Source organism: Macaca mulatta, chromosome 2, assembly GCF_049350105.2.
Source record: "Macaca mulatta isolate MMU2019108-1 chromosome 2, T2T-MMU8v2.0, whole genome shotgun sequence".
Lineage (NCBI taxonomy): Eukaryota > Metazoa > Chordata > Mammalia > Primates > Cercopithecidae > Macaca > Macaca mulatta.
Window position 1 is genome coordinate 81740026 of NC_133407.1, and position 17706 is coordinate 81757731.

At 42.0% G+C, this 17706-nt stretch overlaps 1 long non-coding RNA gene across 4 annotated transcripts; it reads right to left on the reverse strand.

Annotated features, from left to right (window-relative positions):
* Positions 1-788: 788 nt before the first annotated feature.
* Positions 789-14020, reverse strand: LOC114676294 (uncharacterized). Of its 4 annotated transcripts, none has more exons than XR_013413629.1 (5): positions 13694-14020; positions 5828-5992; positions 4270-4365; positions 3868-4024; positions 789-2709 (listed from the first exon to the last, which is right to left on the reverse strand). It is a non-coding gene; the product is annotated as an uncharacterized LOC114676294 (long non-coding RNA). The 4 variants fall into 4 exon arrangements; XR_013413628.1 differs by lacking the exon at positions 13694-14020 and adding an exon at positions 7310-11973; XR_013413630.1 differs by lacking the exon at positions 5828-5992 and having other exon boundaries at positions 790-2709; positions 13694-13922.
* Positions 14021-17706: the final 3686 nt, after the last annotated feature.

Consider the following 17706-nt stretch of genomic DNA (forward strand, 5'->3'; position numbering starts at 1 on the left):
TCCCCACCCCTGCAGGAAGTGCAGCTTTCTGCAAAACATTTGAGCCACTTTTTTTTGGCAAATTTCCCACAGATCAGTTTCAGGAAATGCTTGACAAAACACTTGGTCCCTAAAGAGTCTTATCTTTTAGAAGTACATACTGAAATATTTACGGATGAAATGATATGATGTCAGGGATTTGCTTCAGAACAGAATGTGTAGGAGGGAGTGGGTGGGGTATTGATGAAACAAGACTGACCATGAGTTAATAATTGTTGAAGCTGGGTAATGGAACACAGGGGTTTATTATACTATTCTAGTTTTTTTTTTTTTCTTTGCATGTTTAAAATTTTCCATAATAAAAAAAAGTTGGCTGGGCACGGTGGCTCACACCTGTAATCCCAACACTTTGGGAGGCCAAGGCGGGTGGATCACCTGAGGTCAGGAGTTCGAGACCAGCCTGACCAACACAGTGAAAACCTGTCTCTACTAAAAATACAAAAATAAGCCGGGCATGGTGTCTCATGCCTGTAGTGCCAGCTACTTGGTAGGCTGAGGCACGAGAATCACCTGAACCTGGGAGGTGGAGTTTGCAGTGAGCCGAAATCATGCCACTGCACCCCAACCTGGGCAACAGAGTGAGACTCCATCTCAAAAAAAAAAGTAAATAAAAAAAATAAAATTAAAAATTTAAAAGTTAAGGAGGAAAATTTCATCACTACATTTTATCTTAGGTCACTACATTTTACCTATGTAATTGACATAAACTTATCATTTGAATATATTTTACTGTCTAAATATTTGCCTATATTTTTAAAATAAATAAGTGCAGGAATATAAATATTTGACAAAGCAGTTCTCTTCTACAACCACTTGAATCACAGCAGGGAAGAGAAAGTGCTAGATATCTTGCCTGTGGCTAGCCTTGGAGCAATAATAGTCCTGTCCTCAGAGAAGAACACATGAAACTCTCAAACTTCATTCCAGTAATTGGACTTAAAGGGTTAAACATACCATATGGGGAAAGATAGTTTAACTTGATTAAGAGATAACTGTGGCTCTTTATGATGGAAATGGTGAATTGGCTTGACCCATCTCAGATTTTCATGTATTAACTTCCAGGTAGCATATTAGCATTAGCTTGGGATCATGAAACTATGGTTTTCAGCCTCAGTACGAATCTGAGAAAAACAACTGAAATGGATAGAATTTTCTTTGAAACTTCTTTATCTGCATTTTCAGTACTTGTGTAGGGGAAAGACAACAAGCATTAGAGCCAAAAATTGGACTTGACTTCCATCTCAGTCCTCAGGCAGGTTCCATAACCTCCCCAAACTCGTTTCCTCATCTATAAAATATAAAATAATATCTACTTTGCATGGATGCTGTGAGGGTTATGGGTAATGTATATAAAATGCCTCTCCCATCACAGACAACTAATGACAGCTTAGTGTATTTATAATTGCATGTTCCTCTTTTCCGCCCCCCCCCCCACATCTCCCAAACAGTGCTTAGCACACAGTAAGAATCCAAAAATGTTTGCTGAATTAAATTAAACCTTAGATGGTAGATAGATGGAGTTAGTGGGAGGAAGTGTTAAGACTATACCAGGCTCAGCCGGGCGCGGTGGCTCACGCCTGTAATCCCAGCACGTTGGGAGGCCAAAGCAGATGGATCACCTGAGGTGAGGAGTTCAAGACCAGCCTGGCCAACATAGTGAAACCCCACCTCTACTAAACATCCAAAAATTAGCCGGGCATGGTGCACACCTGTAATCCCAACTATTCAGGAGGCTGAGGCAGGAGAATGAATCACTTGAACCCAGGAGGTGGAGGCTGTAGTGAGCTGAGATTATGCCACTGCACTCCAGCCTGGGCGACAGAGCAAGACACTGTCTCCAAAAAAAAAAAAAAAAAAGGCTATACCAAAATCCGCCCCTTGGCACATCACTTGTTCACATGAGAGCTTCATCTCCCACTTCCTGTCCCTCACATTTAATCACCAAGTTCTATCTATTCAAGCTCCCAGCATCACCAGAATCTACTCACTTCCCTTAGATCCTGCTGCCACCTTAGTTCAAAACTCCATCTTCTCTCTCACCTGGTCTACAGCAAAGGCTGGCTCCTCCTAGTCTGTTCTCGCCCCTCTACAGTCCTTTCTCTTCACTGTAGGTGGAGGGATTTTTTTCCTTTTTTTAATTATGAAAAATTTAAAACATTCACAAAAATTGAGAATATAATGAATATCCATGTACCCATCACCCAGCTTCATTCAATTATCAATGAATGACCAATTTTGCTTCACATATACCCCACCCACTCTCTCCAGTGTTCTTGGACTATTGGAAGCAAATTCCAGAAGCCATCGCTTTTGGAAGGGGAGTCTTTTCATGGATTCAGAATAAAATTCAAAATCCTTCACATGGCTTGCCAGGTCCTTGATCTCTGCTGACTTCTCCAACTACGGATTCTAGCTTGCTATTCCCCAGACCCAGACCTAGGCAAGCCAGCCTTCCCTCAGTTCCTTCACCATTCATGTTGCTTCTTTCTGTTCCTGCGGACTTCAGGCTGCTTTCAAAGCCCAGAAAGCCTGTTATCATCTTCTTTCACCCTGTTTGCTGGACTTTAGCTGCTCATGTCTTTGCTATCCCTTTGAATATCACCTTCTCAAGAGGCCCCCGGCTCAGGCTAGGTGTCCCCTTGCTTGCTCTCTTGGCACCTTCTGCTTCTCCTGAAATTATTAATACATAATTTTGTAGTTAGTCATGTAAAGCTGCCGACCCTGTTAAAAATGAGCTTTATGGCATAGGAACCATGTCTGTTTTGTACCCCGCTGAGGCACCCAGTACACAGCTCCACACCTTCTTTATAGGAGGCACCTAATAAATATTTGTTGAATGACGTCCCCAAGAAAGGTAAATACAAAAGCCACATGCATTTCACATTATAAATTGCTTACATACTGAGACCAGTGTCTTAAACCTTTTATAACCGCAAGAACAATGCCCAGGGCTTTAATTTTAGGTGTATTTTGTTACAGTCAACATGACTTTTTAAAAAGATTCTGAGCTGCATATTATGCTAGACACTGAAGGTTCAAAGATAAATAATACACTGTCAAATGACAAAAATTACAACAAACTTAGTTTAAATATCTCAATTGACTTTATGTGAGATTCTGTAATTGGGCAACACTCCATTCCATAAAATAGAGTAAGTGTTCCGATGAGCTGAGCAGATGACGTTGGCTTTATAGACAAAGAAGGGTGGAAGAAAGCACAAGCAAAGAATGAAAATTGCATTGATCCTTTCAAAGCCACTTTTCTTGTAAGGTGGGGCAGGAAGCCAGAATAATTCGAAAAATAACTGATTAGTTAATATTAGGTTACTTCAGGCTACTTCTGTTGTACAAAGGTTAAAGCAGAGATTTAACCAGGCCTGTATGAGAAACTGGCTGTTATCTCTCTCTCCTGATTTCTCAGAAGGTCAGACAACAACCTAGTTTGGATTTGGTGATGTGGAACTTTATCAAAGGTAACTCTATTCTGATTTTTAGTCTGGTCTGTTGGAGCCTAGTGCAGAAACTTAGTCCAAAACTATAGCCCCCTGTAATTTTTATTTAACTACACAGATCCTGCCCTCAGGAGTTGCATCTAGAAATAAAGAGAGCCATTTAATGATTCGAAAATTGATCATTTCTCATACTATATGTAGAAGGCAGAATATTTCATTAGCTAGGAAATCTATAAAGTGTCAAACAACTAGAAATAAGCAAAAATTTGCCATAAAACAACAGCTAAATACTGGGTCCTTCTTTTCGGCCAAGTATGGTGAAAGCATTTCTCACATATGATTTCATTGAATTCTTACAACACCCTTTGAGACTTACCTTATGCTTCCTATTTCACAGATGGAAAAAATCTACCAACACGTTGAAAATGTAGGCAACACTTTCTAAGTTACCCAGGAGTTAAACCAGGGAGTCTGACCCCGAGGGTATACTCTTACCCTCTATGCTGGGGTTAACAAGCAATCTTCAAGTACTGCTGCAAGAAAAAAATAAAACAAAGGACACTTTTTAATTAATCAGTGCTTCCCACTTCATGACCTGGTTTCATAGTTATGTGTGTACACTTTCATAGGAAAACAGCAGATGTTGTGAAACCTGTTACTGATAAGGCTGGGTTCCTATGGGCCCAAGGCACTACCCATTGAATGTGGACTTTGTACCAAATATTTCCTATAGAGAGAAATAAGCTAGAAATTCTCAAGGTGTGAAGCTACTGCCTACCTTGAACCTAGCCTGTCTTCTTGGCCAAACTGAAAGCTCTGCATTGTTTTCTTCTTGTGCAGTACACCTTGTTGGCTTACCTCCTACAGATGGGATCTAGCCAAGAGGAAATTCGTTATATTTTAAAACAGATAAATTGTTCAGATGAGTTACATGCTTGGAACTTAAACCATGACAAAAAAATTCTGTATTAATTATGCATATTTGGGAGTTTGTTTTTAACTTTTAATTAAGGGAAATTTCCATCATATGCAAAAATAGACCACGTAGTATAATCAACCCCCATGTACTCTTCACCCTGCTTCACATACACTTTTTTGTGGATCCATATTGCCTCCTCTGTCTTAACTAAGCCATTGCTGGATGAAAAGAAACCCTAGAGCAGCATTGTTTAATGTGAACCAGATATGTAATTTTACCTTTTCTAGTTGCCACATTTGAAAAGTAAGAAGAAACAAGTGAAATTAACTGTAACAGTACATTTTATTTAACCTAATATATTAAAAATATTATTCCGGTACTATCAACATAAAAATTATTATTGAGATACTTTATATTCTTTCTTATGTAATAAGTCTTTTAAATGCAGTGTACATTTTGCAGTTACAGCATATTACAGTCTGGACGGGCTTAATATTTTAAGGGCTTAGTAGCCATATGTGATATAAGTTAAATATACTAGTTTGTGATTAGTGGCTACCATATTGAACAGAACAGCCCTAAAGCGCCTAGGATAAGAGAGAGAGGACTAAACTCTGATTTTTCTCTTGTCCAAATTCCTATCTAAGGGGCTTGGGGAGTCATGCCCTACAAACCATAAATTCTCATCAGATGGGATTTATTTAACCTTGTATATTGTGACTTACTTTCCAATCTGACTCTGGCATGACAAGGAAGAAAATAAAAATATTTTACCCCAAAACATGTTTCTCTGCCATATCTTGAAATGGCCCTGAAAAGCCATCCCTTATGGGAAAAATCCACATTCTGTAGAGAATCCCCTTTCTCCTTTGTTTTCCTTCTTTGTTTTCCAGATCCAGGAGATAATCAACTAAGAGCCAGGTACCCTTTTAGGTCCAATATGAAACAGTTTACAACCTGCTCTCTCTGTAGTCTGCTAAGTCGGTCTCCACAACCCTTTATCTTAACCTAAGCATTTCTTTTCGATTGATCCCAGGTCTTCAGATAAACTCAACCAACTGTCAACCAGAAAATGTTTCAATTTACCCACAGCCCGGAAGCCCCACCGCTTTGAATTGTCCCAATTTTCCAAGCCAAACCAATGTGTTTCTTAAATGTATTCTACTGATGCTCATACTTCCCTAAAATATATAAAACCAGGCTGTACCCCCACCACTTTAGGCACATGTTCTCAGGACCTCCTGAGACCTGTGTCGCAGGCCACAGCCACTCATATTTGGCTCAGAATAAATCTCTTAGAATATTTTACAGAGTTTGACTCTTTTCATCGACAGGAGTAAACAGCCATTTTGCAATTTACCCGAAAATAATGCTACTAAAGGTTTCTGGCAAAAGTTGAAGTACAGTGCATACATACTGGGCTTCTCCATGAAATCTCCAACAAAAGAAGACCAACAACAATAATTAAAAAGTTAGCCAGGAGGCTGAGGCAGGAGAATTGCTTGAACCCGGGAGGTGGAGGTTGCAGTGAGCCGAGATCGCACCAGTGCACTTCGGCATGGACGACAGAGCGAGACTCCGTCTCAAAAAAAAAAAAAAAAAAAAAAAAAAAAGTTAGACAAGTGCTTCTACAAAAAAAGGAAATAACTATTAATGCAACCTCCAAACCCCAGACTATGATGATATGTGGCTTTCCAGATCTTGAGCAAGGTTATAGTGAGTAGAAAGCATGTTAGCAGTTCCTGAGAGGTTACAATAAGTTGTAAACACTAGACACAGTGGCTCTAGACACTCAATACCTGGTTCTGCTATTTACAAGCTGTGTGACTTGAGCAAGTTATTCAGTTTCTCTGTGCCTCACGTTCCTCATCTGTAAAAATGAGCATCATAAATTCTGGGATAGTTTTCAGGACTGAATGAGAAATACATGTAAAACATGTTAGAACCATGCTTGGCCCATGTTAACCTTTCATAAATGATCACTATTCAAAACAAAAACAAAACAAACCCAACAGCAACAGAATTGTGGGGAGACCCACAGGAAAATGAGAACTGAGGATGAGGAAGGTGGGGCTGATGATACAATTGAATTCATCAGTAATTTTTCTCTGTGCTCTGGATTCTAACTTAACAAAGGTGCTTGGAGACAGGAGTAAGAAGAGAGAAGAAATCAAAACTGGCTTTGCTGGTGCTGACAAGCCCGTTAAGCAGAGTTAAACATAAAATCCCTAGACAAAACATCTCTCATCTAGGACTTTTTTTTTTTTTTTTTTTTGCGACAGTTTCACTCTTGTTGCACAGGCCGGAGTACAATGGCACGATCTTGGCTCACTGCAACCTCTGCCTCCTAGGTTCAAGCGATTCTCCTGCCTCAGCCTCCCAAGTGGCTGGGATTACAGACATGAGCCATGACGCCCAGCTAATTTTTGTATTTTTTTTTGAGACGGAGTCTCACTCTGTTGCCCACGCTGGAGTGCAGTGGCATGATCTCGGCTCACTGCAAGCTCTGCCTCCTGGGTTCACGCCATTCTCCTGCCTCAGCCTCCCGAGTAGCTGGGACTACAGGCGTCCGCCACCACGCCTGGCTAATTTTTTGCATTTTTAGCAGAGATGGTGTTTCACCGTGTTAGCCAGAATGGTCTTGATCTCCTGACCTTGTGATCCACCTGCCTCGGACTCCCAAAGTGCTAGGATTACAGGCGTGAGCCACCACGCCCAGCCATTTTTTGTATTTTTAGTAGAAACAGGGTTTCACTATGTTGGCCAAGCTGGTCTCAAACTCCTGACCTCAAGCTATCCACCTGCCTTGGCCTCCCAAAGTGCTGGGATTACAGGCGTGAGCCACCGCACCTGGCCTATTATCTAGGAATCTTTATAGTTGTCTACAACAATATCCTACCTGGGCAGCTTGCTCAACTGGAAAGAAATCGTCCCACTAAAAATAAAAAAGACAACATAACTTGGGGAGAGTGTTCTAAGGCAACATTTTCATTCTGAAGTTGTCAGCTACTCCAGCTCAATAAACTAACCCTCTCCAAACTGTTTTTCAACAAAAGAGCAAAAGAACCAGATACAATTGTTTGCATGTAGATAGGAGTTAAACACAGAAAAAAAATGCAATTTAAGTTGTATGCATAGTACAATTTTAAAAAGTGACAGATACAGAAGAATATTTAAGAAAAAGATTTCACTCTCAAAGAATTTAAAAGGAACCCATAAAATCTTTGCCAAAGGGGCTATGAGCGGTGGCTCACACTGTAACCCCAACACCTTGGGCGGCTGAGGCGGGTGGATCACTTGAAGTCAGGAGTTCAAAACCAGCCTGGCCAACATGGTGAAACCCTGTCTCTACTAAAAACACACAAAAAAATTATCTGGGTATGGTGGCACATGCCTGTAATCTCAGCTACTCAGGAGGCTAAGGCAGGAGAATAGCTTGAACCTGGGAGGTGGAGGTTGCAGTGAGCCGAGATCACGTCCCTGCACTCCAGCCTAGGCAACAGAGCAAGACCCTGTCTCAAAAAAAAAAAAAAAAAGGTTCTTTGCCAAAGAGCTTCAGGAGGAAATATGAGAGATCAGAGAGGAAGATGAAGTAACTGGCTTCAGTAAGGAAAAAAATGATACATAACATTAAAGTTATTTTGGAAATGAAAAATCACAACAGAAGCAGTAAGAAGCATAGATATGCTGAAAAAAGAATCCATGACACGGAAGATAGGGTTAAGAAAACATAGAGGGCAGAGATAAAAGAAAAGATAGTGGTTATCCATAATATGGAAGAACAATATATTAGATTATAATAGAATAATATATAATATAGATAGATATGAGAAAAACAGTACTCAGGAAATATGGCACTGATCAACCCTTTTTGGAAAAGTTACTTGCAAAATCTAGACAATCAAGAGACAGTTCAAGATAAAGAATTCAAGGATGGAAAAGACTTTGCTTTAATGGATTGTTAGTGATTACTGACTCCATTTAAATATCAAGAGGTTACCGGAAAGGGGTCCTGATCCAGAATCCTAAAGGGTTCCCGGATCTCATGAAGAAAGAATTTGGGGTTAGTCCACAGAGTAAAGAGAAAGCAAGTTTACTGGAGAAGTAAAGAAACAAAAACAATGGCTATTCCATAGACAGAGCAGCCCTAAGGGCTGCTGGCTGGCTATTTTTATGGTTATCTCCTGATTATATGCTGAACAAGTGGTGGATTATTCACGAGCTTTCCAGGAAAGGGGCAGGCAATTCCCGAAACTGAGGGTCCCTCCCCCTTTCAGACCATATGGGGTAGCTTCTGGACATTGCCATGGCATTTGTAAACTGTCATGGCACTGTTGGGAGTGTCTTTTAGCAGGCAAATGTATTATAATTTATGTATAATGAGCAGTGGGGATGATCAGATGTCGCTTTCATCACCATCTTGGTTTTGGTGGGTTTTGGCCATCTTCTTTACCGCATCCTGTTATCCTGTTGAGATACAGGTTGTTACTACTTGTATCTTGTGACTTCCTGTCTCAACCTGTGACTATGAATGCCTGATCTCGTGGGAATGCAGCCCAGTGGTCTCAGCCTCATTTTACCCAGCCCCTATTCAAGATGGAGTTGCTCTGGTTTGAACTCCCTTGACAAAGCTGAGGTAAACCATAGTTTATAATTATAAACTGCAGAGCAGAATGAGTTGCACGGTCAACATTGTCAATGTAAACACAATCAGGTAGTCTAGGACGGCATGCCAGGCCTTTGGGCCAACAGTCACTAACAGTGGGGCTGAAAGGAATGAGGCACATCCCCCATATATCTCCCAACTTCCTGAGCCCAGCACAATCATATTCCTCCATATTTCTTTCAAACTTCAGAAAAACATCACCTGGGAGATCTCCGATAAGGAATGCTAAATGTATAATGTTAACCAATTGTAATGCTGTAACCAAGAGAATTACCTTGTTCCCTGTAACTCTGCATATCCTGTTTATATCGGGCTATAAAGGGCAAGCACTCGCATTGTTCGAGGCCCTCTTGTATGCTGTGGAATGGAGGGACCAAGTTCGAACTTGTAGTAAAGATCCTTGCCGCTTGGCTTTGACTCTGGACTCTGGTGGTCTTCTTTGGGGAACAAACGGTCTGGGCATAACATCGCCTTCACTGGAGCAACCACCAAAGCATGGCTCAACATTGCTCCCCTCTGCAGAGGCAAGCCTGGCTCTCTCTTTCTTCCAGAGATTCTGTGAGCTTCCTTGTTAAAAAGAATTTTTCTGCAGATTCTGTTTTTCTGTGGATACTGTTGTTTGTCATTAAGATTCTGACTGATAAACCACTCAAATGAAATTTAAGAAAGAGGCCAGGCACAGTGGTTCATGCCTGTAAGCCCAGCATTTATGGACGCTGAGGTGAGAGAATTGCTTGAGGCTAGGAGTTTGAGACCAGCCTGGCCAATACAGTGAGATCCCATCTTTAAAAAAAAAATTAAGAAAGATGTATGTGGTCAAAGTATTAAGTGTATGGATGCTTATACACAGTTGGTAGGAATGTCGTCCCAACCTTTGAAAGGGCAATTTCTATCAATTAAAATATTAAACATGAATCTCGGTGACCCAGAAATTCTAATTCTAAAGGAAATTATCTTACATATTTAAAGTCATTTTAATCTGTTCAACAAGTACGTATTAAACACTGTGCTACAGGCTGGACAACCTGCAATAAGCAAAACAAGCAAAAATTCCTACCTTCATGAGGCTCATATTCTGGATGGAAGAGTGGAGGGCAGACAGACAGTGAGGAAAGTAAAACATAAGAGACAGGATGTTAGAAGATGAGAAGTGCTATTTGGAAGGAGAAAGCCAGGAAGGGATCTAGGAGGTATGAGGCACTTTTTAATTTGAGATCAGTGGTCAGGGAAGACTCATGGAGTTTGGGGATTAAGTAACATCATATTTGAAAGAAGAGAATTCCAAAAAGAAGAAACAGCAAGTGCAAAGGCCCTAAGGCAAAAGCCTACTGACCATATTAGAACAATTGCCAAGGAAATTAGTGTGGCTGGAGAAGAGTGAAGATTGGAGTATGGAAGGAGATGGTTCAGAGAATAATGGCACTGGGGGTAGACGGTGTAGCTTTGTTGGCCATTATAAGGACTTTGGTTTTTAACTTTGAATAAGTGGGAAGCCATTCATTTTTAATGCTATTGTTGTTGAGACAGAGTCTCATTCTGTCACCCAGGCTGGAGTGCAGTGACACACTCATGGCTCACTGCAGCCTCAGCCTCCTGGGTTCAAGCAATCCTCCCACCTCAGCTTCCCAAGTAGCTGAGTCTACAGGCATGTACCACTTTGCCCAGCTAATTTTTGTATTTTTTGTAGAGACAGGGTTTCGCCATGTTGCTCTTCTTGAACTCCTGGGCTCAAGTGATCCACCCTCCTCAGCCTCCCAAAGTGCTGAGATTACAAGTTTGAGCTACTGAGCCCAGTCACATTGAAAGGCTTTAAGCAGAGAGAAAAGAGAGAAATATTAACATATTAAAATGTGCTGCATTTGCAAATGGGTTGAAGAAGGGCAAGGCGAACACAGAAGGCATTTAGGAGGCTATTCCAGTTATTCAGCCAAGAGATGGATGGTGACTTGGACCCGGGGGGAAAACAGTGGAGTGGGGATAAGTGGCTAGATTACATGAAGAGGCAAAAGTGCAGAGACAAACATGTTCAAGAGATGTTGTTTATAATTGAGATAAGCTAGACATAACCTAAATATCCAATAATAGAAGACAGGTTAAATATATTATGATACATCCATTTTTTTTATTACTTAAAAGCTTCTGTAGTGATTGAAAGCATGGGTTAACTTTTAAATTAAAAAGCCAAGTGAATAATATTAATTTTTAATGTTACTCAACTTCAACAAAAGCATGTTTCTGGAGCATTAAAATATCTTGTTTGGCAATTAAAAATACAAACCTAGAAGCATTGACATTAAAGTTTCTTATTTCAAAAAGAACTATGAGGAGCCAGGCACAGCAGCTCATACCTGAGGCAGGTGGATCACCTGAGGTGAGGAGTTCAAGACCAGCCTGGCCAACATGGCGAAACCCCATCTTTACTAAAAATACAAAAAAATTAGCCGGGCATGGCGGTGGGCACCTGTAATCCCAGCTTATTGGGAGGCTGAGGCAGGAGAATCGCTTGAACCCGGGAAGCAGAGGTTGCAGTGAGCCAAGATCATGCCACTGCACTCCATCCGGGGTGACAAAATGAGACTCCATCTCAAAAAAAACCCAATCAAACCAAACCAAACCAAAACAAAAAAACAAGAGTTGGCCGGGCGCGGTGGCTCAAGCCTGTAATCCCAGCACTTTGGGAGGCCGAGTCGGGCGGATCACGAGGTCAGGAGATCGAGAACATCCTGGCTAACACGGTGAAACCCCGTCTCTACTAAAAATACAAAAAACTAGCCGGGCGAGGTGGCGGGCGCCTGTAGTCCCAGCTACTTGGGAGGCTGAGGCAGGAGAATGGCGTAAACCCGGGGGGCGGAGCTTGCAGTGAGCTGAGATCCGGCCACTGCACTCCAGCCTGGGCGACAGAGCAAGACTCCGTCTCAAAAAAAAAAAAAAAAAAAAAAAAAAAAAACAAGAGTCATGAGCCAAATAGAAATACGCACCTATACCTCTGAAACTAGCATACCAATAATAATTCATTACTAGACATAACAAAGCATGTACTTCTATTCTTTTCCTTTGAAACATTTTTGATAGAGCAGATATAGTTTAGGAAACGCAGAAACAAGATGCGAGTCAAATAGTGGTTTTTAACGAAACTTTTAGATTGAGTTTGCTGTGATGAAGCATCTAAGATCTGAATAGGCAAAAAGATTTGGCTAGGAGGTGAAACCAGGACATGAATATGAGATTCAGAACCTACAAATAGGTCAGGGAACAATTTGGTGGAGGCTGGAAACTGGTAGATAAGAATTATCTCAATGATTCTTTATTAATCACTTGCCAAATGCCAGGCTTTATTTCTTGTTTCTACAACGTCTAATTTTAGAATACATACCTTAATTCCACAAACTTGCCCATTAGTCATTGGCTAGTATAAACGGAAGGTCTGAAACTCGAGCTTGAGTTGTCTTATGCCGAAACACACCCTTTTCCTGCTATAATGCCCTGTATTAAGTAAGGTTGGCTAGATTGACTTTTAAGTTTGTTAACTGAAAAAAAAATCACACAATTTATAAATTTAGAAAAGAAGTAGACTCTTTTTTTTTTTTTTTTTTTTTTTTTTTTAAGGATTACAGCCTTCAAGGTGACCATCGTGCAGGCTGGGAAGCATGCCTCTGCCAAGACCAGAGACAGGCACTTTGAAGGAGGGATTAGGGTAGGAGCTTTATGCTGAAAGAGTTGGCTACACATACATATTCAACAGGTTACAGGAGGAGCTATGAATATTCATGGTAGTCCCGATGCATGCATACTGAACAAACATACATACAACATATGTTCACTCTGAAGTGGAGACTTAACACTTAAATGTATTACAGTTCGGACACACACATCAAAATGTCTTTTCAGGATACAAAAAAGAGCACAACTTCTGTAAACCAGCCAGAACCAGTCCATGGTCAATGGTCTTATCAAGAGAAAGTTACTGAAATCAGTCTCTTGTCCAGTCAAAGTTGTGGTTTTATGGCTGATGGGACAGGAGCTAAGGGTCAATTAGCATCTGAGGGAGCTGCAAATTGTTTTAATATTGCTTATCTCAAGGTCAGTGCTTGTTAGCTGCTACAGAAAAAGAAAACCCTTATAATTGTGGACCCCAAAAATCTGAGACAGGTCGCAGTTAATTTAGAAAGCTTACTTTGCCAAGATTGAGGATGCGTGCCCATGACACAGACTCAGGAGGTCCTCACCACATGTGCCCTAGGGGGTCAGAGCACAGTTTGGTTTTATACTAAGGGAGGTGACCACCCCTCATTTTGTCTTATGCCCAATTTCCGCCTCCAAAGAAAGAAGAAGTAAAAACTAAAATGCAGAAATTAAATCCACAGGCAGACAGCTTGGCGCCGTACCCTGGGCCTGGTAGTTAAAGACTGACCCCTGACCCAGTTGGTTATGTTATCTATAGATTACAGACATTGTATAGAAATGCACTGTGAAAATCCCTATCCTGTTTTGTTCTGATCTAACTACCAGTGCACGCAGCCCCCAGTCACATACCCCCTGCTTGCTCAATTGATCACGACCCTCTCACGCGCACCCCCTTAGAGCTGTAAGCCCTTAAAGGGGACAGGGATTGCTCACTCAGGGAGCTGGGCTCTTGAGACAGGAGTCTTGCTGATGTCCCCGGCCAAAACTCCTTTCTTCTTTAACTCGGTGTCTGAGGAGTTTTGTCTGCAGCTGGTCCTGCTACAATACCTTTTAGGAAGACATGAGACGACATCAATCAACACATGCAAGATGAACTTTGGTTCAGTCTGGAAAGGCAGGACAACTTGAAGCAGGGAGGAGGCTTCCTGGTCATAGGTAGAGAATAAACAAATGATTGCATTCTTTTGAGTTTCTGATTAACCTCTTCCATTTACACTAGCCAATAACTAATGGGTGACTCTGAATAGAATGGGAGGCAGGTTTGCCCTAAGCAGTTCCCAGCTGGACTTTTCCCTTTAGCTTAGTGATCTGGGGGTCCCAAGATATTTTCCTTTCACATAATATAGTTAGAACATAGACCTATGTCCTGTTTATAATTTGGTATCTTATTGCCACAAAGAGTCTATTCTGTCAGCCTTATGATCTCTATTTTAACATTAATGCTGGTCAGTTGTGTCTAAACCATAAAAGAGAGGGGTATAACGAGATGTGGTTGACCTCCCATCTTGTCATGGCCAGGAACTCAGTTTAAGGTTTTTCTGGGGTCCCCTTGGCCAAGAAAGGTTTATTTCAGTCGGTGGGGGGCTTAGGATTTTATTTTTAGTTGACAAGGCTTTTCTTTGGGAAGAATAGTATATCTAGTGGGATTATATTCAGTTCCACAGAACAAACCCTGAACTTAAGTAAGGGGGTTGCTTTTCTCAGGTAGTAAGACATCCGGAGCTAGACAGAGGGTGGGTGTGGCTCCACCTTTATTGTGGGTTGCCCCAGAGTCTAAGACTACTGCTCCACCTCCTGCCTCAGGGTAACCTCACAGCAATCTCAAAGCAGGAAGGAAACATGAGGCTGAGAAAAGGGGTGGTACTTGCAACAGGAAAGCAAAAACCTTCCCAGGACTTGCCAGCTGAAATCCTCCTATAGCTCAATGGCCAGAATTGTGTCATGTGACCATTTCCTCCTACATCTCATTGGCCAGAACCATGTCATGTGATCACCCCTGCGATGACCTCTGCGAAGGTGGGCATCTTAGCTTGGCACATTGCCTCCCTGAACAAAATCTGGGTTCTCTTAGAAGTTAAGAAGGGGAGAATGGATTTGAGGAGGCAGTTAGCAGTGTCCCGTAAACAACTGACGGATCAGGGATGTTGGGAGAGGAGAAGCCGCCTCGGAAGTACTACTGGACTCTGGATTTCTAGGAAAAAATGCATCCACTGTTGATGCATTTTGCTACAAGGAGGCAGGGAAAGATAGTCTTTGTTCCAAGAAGCTCTGGGCTTAGCTCAGTTCTATTACTGTCCCTTAATGGCAGGGATACATTCTGAGAAATGCGTCTTTAGGCAATTTCATTTTGTGAACATGGAGTGTACTTACACAAACTTAGATGGTAGAGCCTACTACACACCTAAGTTGTACGGTATAGCCTATTGCTCCTTGTACAGCCTGTGACTGTACTGAATACTGTAGGCAACTGTACTGAATACTGCAGACAACGGTAAGAATTTATGTCTCTCAACATAGAAAAGGCACAGTAAAAATACAATATAAAAGATTAAAATGCTACACCCATACAGAGCATCTACTATGAACGGAGCTTGCAGGGCTGGAAGCTGCTGTGGGTGAGTGCATGAAAAGGCCTAGGATATTACTGTCCACTACCGCAGACTTCATAAACACTACATTTAGGCTACACTAAATTTATTTTTTAAGTTCTTTCTTCAATAATAAGTGAATCTTGGCTTACTGTAACTTTTTTACTTTGTAAACTTTACATTTTTAAAAACTTTTTGACTCTTTTGTAATAATAACGCCTTAAAACACAAATACGTTGCAGCTGTACAAAAATATTTTCTTCTATTTTTATTCTATAAGCTTATTTTTCCCATTTTGAAAATGTATTTATTTACCTTTTAAACTTTTTTTCTTAAAAACGAAGATGCAGGCCTACACAGGGTCAGGATCATCAAGATATCACTAGGTGATAGGAATTTCTCAGCTCCATTCTAACCTTGTGAGGCCACTGTTGTAGATGTGGTCCATTGTTAACCAGAACGTCATTGCAGCACATGACTTTATTACAGAAGAAGGAAAGAATGGACAGTGGGGAGCAACCAAGGTCTCTGTCTGCCACAGTTCCTCCACCAGCCCCTGAGACAGAGTTCCCCTCAGGAGGAGTCTAGTGTGCGGACCCAAGTACACATCATCTCCAGACAGAAGGACTTCAGGGAAGTTGTTGACATGGGCTTAGGAAATGGTGGGAGAGTGGCAGGCACTTGGGGATGTTGAAAGTATCTGAAGATAAATCCAGCCTCCCAGATCTGTCTGGAGAGAGGCATTGACAGGGCAGCCTGGCTGCTCAGAGCTACCTTATCCCAGCCTTGTCACTAGCAAGGTATCTCTCCTTCCTGGGTCTCATTTTCCTCTTCTTTTTTTTTTCTTTTTTTTTGAGACAGAATCTCACTCTTGTCGCCCAGACTGGAGTGCAGTGGTGCGATCTCGGCTCACTGCAACCTCCGCCTCCCGGGTTCAAGCAATTCTCTTGCCTCAGCCTCCTGAGTAGCTGGGATTACAGGCACCCGCCACCATGCCTGGCTAATTTTTGTATTTTTAGTAGAGACTGGGTTTTACCATGTTGGCCAGGTTGGCCTTGAACTTCTGACCTCAGGCAATCCGCCCACCTCAGCCTCCCAAAGTGCTGGGATTACAGATGTGAGCCACCGCGCCCAGCTCTCATTTTCCTCTTCTAGAAAGAAGAGTAATAACTCTACCTTGTAGGGTTGGTGTGAGGCTCGTTTGAAGTGATGTATGTCCAGCTCCTGTTCTATACTATCCACTCCATAGACGATGGTTATTTTTGTTATGAGTATGATTTGGCCCCCATGCCCTCTGCTCTAACTCAACTCCCATCTTCTCCCTGTCAGGTATACTGACCCACTTGCCATTCCCTTATTAGAACATGCACTCTCTGCCTGGCTTTCCACTTCTCACTTCGCACACGGTGGAATCTTGGCGGAAGCACCTCACATCCTGGTGAACCTGGTAGTCCCCTGTGACTCAGTTGGCCTCTGCACTTCTCCAGGAAATTCTCTCTGCCACTCCAGGCTGGGTGAAGCTGCTCCTCAGTTTCCCTAGCAACCCACAATTATATCAGGGTTCTTATTGCACCCTTAGGCAATTACTGAGTTCCTTCCAAGGCTAGTCCAGACTCTCAGTGTATAAACCACCCTTGACATAATTAATTCCATCTTAGAAAAACCCTCCATTTTATATTTCATAGGCACTTTGCTAACAAGGATAAGATGTTTTGCTTAATGAACAGGTTTTAAAAAAGAACACAAACAAGCACACTCATCCACTATCAGTTCTCACCAGAGGACCCTCTGACTGTAAAAGAGCCAAGCCTTCAGCTTGTCTGTCTTCACTAACACCGTCTTGCAGTCACTCGTGATAAGAACTCAGAAGTTGCCACCAAAAGCTCTGCCACATCAAAGACTCTTTTTTTTTTTTTTTTTTTTTTTTTGAGGCGGAGTCTCGTTCTGTCTCCCAGGCTGGAGTGCAGTGGTGCAATCTCGGCTCACTGCAAGCTCCGCCTCCCGGGTTCATGCCATTCTTCTGCCTCAGCCTCCAGAGTAGCTGGGACTACAGGTGCCTGCCACCTCGCCCAGCTAATTTTTTGTATTTTTAGTAGAGACGGGGTTTCACCGTGTTAGCCAGGATGGTCTTGATTTCCTGACCTCGTGATCCGCCCACCTCGGCCTCCCAAAGTGCTGGGATTACAAGTGTGAGCCACCTCGCCCGGCCCAAAGACTCTTCCTTGCAGACCACCAGGCCCAGACCAGGACTCCCTTTGTCTTCTTCGCTCCCTTCGGATTGGTTCATTAACCCTTTCGCCTATCTCTTTTTTCTCTTGATGTTAAATATTACTTTGTTTGTTGTGGAATGTTTAATCT